We start from the raw sequence: 5,000 nt of genomic DNA, 5'->3' as shown, positions 1-5,000 counted from the left end.
ATACCGCCATCTGTAGGTCTCCCGCAACATGACCTCCTGCAACGACGCTACCGCCATCTATGAGACGCCAAGCCGACTAAGACAGCGATGGCGCCACAGTGGCCGCCTTTCGACGCCACCCACAAAGGCTGCAGCCTCTGTCGACCATAGCACCCAATCTCCAGTGGCTCTGCCGCACGAAGCCGTGGACCGGCAATGACGCCACCCGCACCCGTTCGTGCACCACCCCAACCGCCAAACTCGCACCTCCAGCGGATGAACGGCGGACGTTTCCCGCACTCGTAAAGTGCAATCCACCCCTATAACTTGCGTTTCATGAAGAGTTATTTCCAATATGCGACATTCCCGCTGTCCGTATACATGAGCCGCGACCTGTACCACTTACGAGCGAGAGACGCGATCGCGTTGCTCACTGTACGGCGTCCGATACCGAGCCATCAGCATGTCGGTCCCCATGCGCGTTGCACTCGCACTCGCAGTCGCAAAAACGTGGGGCAAATATATTACGCGGAAGAGTTATAACAGACCGAGCCCCACTGCATGGGGGGAGTCTTTGTCACTAATGTACACAGATGGAACATTTTGGACTGGAACCAGATTACCCGTACACACGGCGCTGATTAGTAATCAATGCAGAGCCATCAAACTACAGCAAATATACACAACTGTCCGTATACATGCTGAAAGAGTCTGCCCAAAATGGGAACCACACGTCAGCCAGACACTCTGATCACGCACCACTCTCTGCTTCTAACAGGCGCACATACAATATGTAAGCACCAGCATGGAACAACATCCAGTGCATCTTCTCCGCCACATTACACAATCCACACTATCACAACCAGACCAGGAGGTCCGTGCGGAAAATACAATATCCCAGCCTTTCGACATCCACCATTGCGCAGACCAGGCACCAACACCCACACATGTCCTATACAACGGTGCACCCAACATCACAATAGTACCTCCTGTCACAGCGCACAAACAATGACATGAGTCAAAGACACAGGTCTCACACAAGCATAGAATTGGAGCGCCGCCTCTAATAAGCCAAAGGTGCATCCTGACGTGACAAATCTGATCATGTCACAAGCATTCACTTACTATAATCACTATCAACGAACCTGCCGCCCCCGCCCCCCCCCCCCCCTACACCTTTCCGTACAACAACGTGTAACCTAACCTAACCTAACCTAACCTATGTTGTACCTTAACCTAACCTATGTTGTACCTTAACCTAACCTATGTTGTACCTTAACCTAACCTATGTTGTACCTTAACCTAACCTATGTTGTACCTTAACCTAACCTATGTTGTACCTTAACCTAACCTATGTTGTACCTTAACCTAACCTATGTTGTACCTTAACCTAACCCATGTTGTACCTTAACCTAACCCATGTTGTACCTTAACCTAACCCATGTTGTACCTTAACCTAACCCATGTTGTACCTTAACCTAACCCATGTTGTACCTTAACCTAACCCATGTTGTGCCTCAACCTAACCCATGTTGTGCCTCAACCTAACCCATGTTGTGCCTCAACCTAACCCATGTTGTGCCTTAACCTAACCCATGTTGTGCCTCAACCTAACCCATGTTGTGCCTTAACCTAACCCATGTTGTGCCTTAACCTAACCCATGTTGTGCCTTAACCTAACCCATGTTGTGCCTTAACCTAACCCATGTTGTGCCTTAACCTAACCCATGTTGTGCCTTAACCTAACCCATGTTGTGCCTTAACCTAACCCATGTTGTGCCTTAACCTAACCCATGTTGTCGCCTTAACGTAACCCACGTTGTCGCCTAAACCTGCTCTGTAATTGTTATACGACTCGTTCAATTACTGTAGTGTTGCCCACCCGCAACCCTCGCAATATAGTTCGCTACTCGCACTGCCCGCACCCCTGTGTATCGCTTCATGTTAAACACCTTGCAAGTCTTGCTCACTTTCCACATGCTCCTGCTGTACACTGTAATGTGGATGGCAGCAGGACGTACATGCCGCCCCTCCCCACGTCCCCACCTTGCCCCCTGCCTTCGCAAGCTGGTTGGTGAGAAGTTTGCATGTTCAATGCCCTTCGCATGCGACGTACTCAGGCTACGTTGTGGTGCGGCCTGTGTCAACTGTCCGCTGATGTCGTACGCGTGAACCACAATCTGTACTGCACATTCGTCCTTATGTACTGAATGATACATCGTGGCACATGTGTGACCGCACAACGACTGCGCCCAAAAACGGCGGACCATACAGTGCAAATATTGTGCACGCAGCTACGTGTCGTCTCCCTATGAGAGCTGGATTGCAGTGTGGTACGCCATAGAGACGTGTGGGAGGAACGGACGCCGTGGATGGCGATCAGCATGAGCTGTCTGTTGATGTATTCGGACCTAGTCGTCTCTCCTCACACACCGTGATGGCATGGTGCACCGCGTTCCATATCTGCGACATGCTACAGAGGCCGGTTGACAGTCGTTCGAGCAATGGACATCGCATACGTACGGGGGCCACCTTCCACGTATTGTCTAGGCGTGCACATTTTGTTGCGTGTATGTGGGCAGACGTAGTGTGGCGTGACACCTGACACAGGCATGCAATAATCGTTGAAGTTGCAAATGGCGATGGACGCCTGCGTTTTCTGGTGAAGTTACGCAAATGAACAAATGGTAACCTGTTGTGGTGCGGTTGTTCTCGCTAGGGGTGAATCGGTGATGGCGACGATAGGTTGAGGTACTAACCGGTTGTTCCAGCGATACCCACCATGCCGACGAAACTGAACGGCATCTGGGTGTGAAGCGATACGCGGCGGTGGCTGGGTGGGACCGTCCCCGGCCGGTGAGGGGGCGCCTCCCGGCGTGCTGGCCGCGCGGTGCGTGGGCGCACGCGCTACAGCCGGCTGGTGGGGGCGGCCAGTGGCAGGCGCGCCGGCCGACGGACGCGGCAGGCGTCGCAGCTGCGCGCCGGCGCACCCTGCGCGCGGCGCCGTGCGGCCAAAGTAGGTCCTCGCGGGCCCGGTGCGAAGCGCGGTGGACATCTTCAGTGTGCTGGTCCGATTGAGGACTGTGTGCGTTGAGGATGCGCCGCCGCCCGGCGCTCGGCGCCGCGACGCCGTCTGCTGCTCGGTCGCCCCAGCGGTTCTCGCTGGTGGTTTGTATCGCAGCTGTGCGGATGTGTTGGCGCGTGCGCTGTGCTGGGAGAGTTCGCTTCGGCACCCAAGTGGGGCTTTTGTCCTTCTGTGGCGCTGGCGTTGGAGCTGCCGGTCACCGTAGGTGGCGCGTGTTGTCTCCCGCCGGCAATGCCACGACAGCACGCTCCCGGGCCTCTGTCGGCAGCGGCAAGCTCAGTTGGGAGCACGGGTGGTCGCACCGAAAGCGTCTACTCGCCTAACTCCGGGCGATTGCGCCTCTCTCGAACCCGACCAAGTACTTGGGACGGCGCTGCGCGCCGCCGGGACCTGAGAGGGTTTCGAGGTGTATTGTGCAGGGGAGCTCAGCCTCCTCCTGTTTGCAGAATGATTGAGCGGACGCTTGCGTGTTCGCGCGGGCCCCCGGGACACACTCCCGGGCGGCCGGCTGCTCAGCTCTAGTTGACGCAGCTCCCTGGTTGATCCTGCCAGTAGTCATATGCTTGTCTCAAAGATTAAGCCATGCATGTCTCAGTACAAGCCGCATTAAGGTGAAACCGCGAATGGCTCATTAAATCAGTTATGGTTCCTTAGATCGTACCCACGTTACTTGGATAACTGTGGTAATTCTAGAGCTAATACATGCAAACAGAGTCCCGACCAGAGATGGAAGGGACGCTTTTATTAGATCAAAACCAATCGGTCGGCTCGTCCGGTCCGTTTGCCTTGGTGACTCTGAATAACTTTGGGCTGATCGCACGGTCCTCGTACCGGCGACGCATCTTTCAAATGTCTGCCTTATCAACTGTCGATGGTAGGTTCTGCGCCTACCATGGTTGTAACGGGTAACGGGGAATCAGGGTTCGATTCCGGAGAGGGAGCCTGAGAAACGGCTACCACATCCAAGGAAGGCAGCAGGCGCGCAAATTACCCACTCCCGGCACGGGGAGGTAGTGACGAAAAATAACGATACGGGACTCATCCGAGGCCCCGTAATCGGAATGAGTACACTTTAAATCCTTTAACGAGTATCTATTGGAGGGCAAGTCTGGTGCCAGCAGCCGCGGTAATTCCAGCTCCAATAGCGTATATTAAAGTTGTTGCGGTTAAAAAGCTCGTAGTTGGATTTGTGTCCCACGCTGTTGGTTCACCGCCCGTCGGTGTTTAACTGGCATGTATCGTGGGACGTCCTGCCGGTGGGGCGAGCTGAAGGCGTGCGACCGCCTCGTGCGTGCTCGTGCGTCCCGAGGCGGACCCCGTTGAAATCCTACCAGGGTGCTCTTTATTGAGTGTCTCGGTGGGCCGGCACGTTTACTTTGAACAAATTAGAGTGCTTAAAGCAGGCAAGCCCGCCTGAATACTGTGTGCATGGAATAATGGAATAGGACCTCGGTTCTATTTTGTTGGTTTTCGGAACCCGAGGTAATGATTAATAGGGACAGGCGGGGGCATTCGTATTGCGACGTTAGAGGTGAAATTCTTGGATCGTCGCAAGACGAACAGAAGCGAAAGCATTTGCCAAGTATGTTTTCATTAATCAAGAACGAAAGTTAGAGGTTCGAAGGCGATCAGATACCGCCCTAGTTCTAACCATAAACGATGCCAGCCAGCGATCCGCCGCAGTTCCTCCGATGACTCGGCGGGCAGCCTCCGGGAAACCAAAGCTTTTGGGTTCCGGGGGAAGTATGGTTGCAAAGCTGAAACTTAAAGGAATTGACGGAAGGGCACCACCAGGAGTGGAGCCTGCGGCTTAATTTGACTCAACACGGGAAACCTCACCAGGCCCGGACACCGGAAGGATTGACAGATTGATAGCTCTTTCTTGATTCGGTGGGTGGTGGTGCATGGCCGTTCTTAGTTGGTGGAGCGATTTGTC

The sequence above is a fragment of the Schistocerca piceifrons genome, unplaced genomic scaffold (assembly GCF_021461385.2).
Source record: "Schistocerca piceifrons isolate TAMUIC-IGC-003096 unplaced genomic scaffold, iqSchPice1.1 HiC_scaffold_1322, whole genome shotgun sequence".
NCBI classification, from domain to species: Eukaryota; Metazoa; Arthropoda; class Insecta; order Orthoptera; family Acrididae; genus Schistocerca; species Schistocerca piceifrons.
This window is presented reverse-complemented; position numbering follows the sequence as displayed.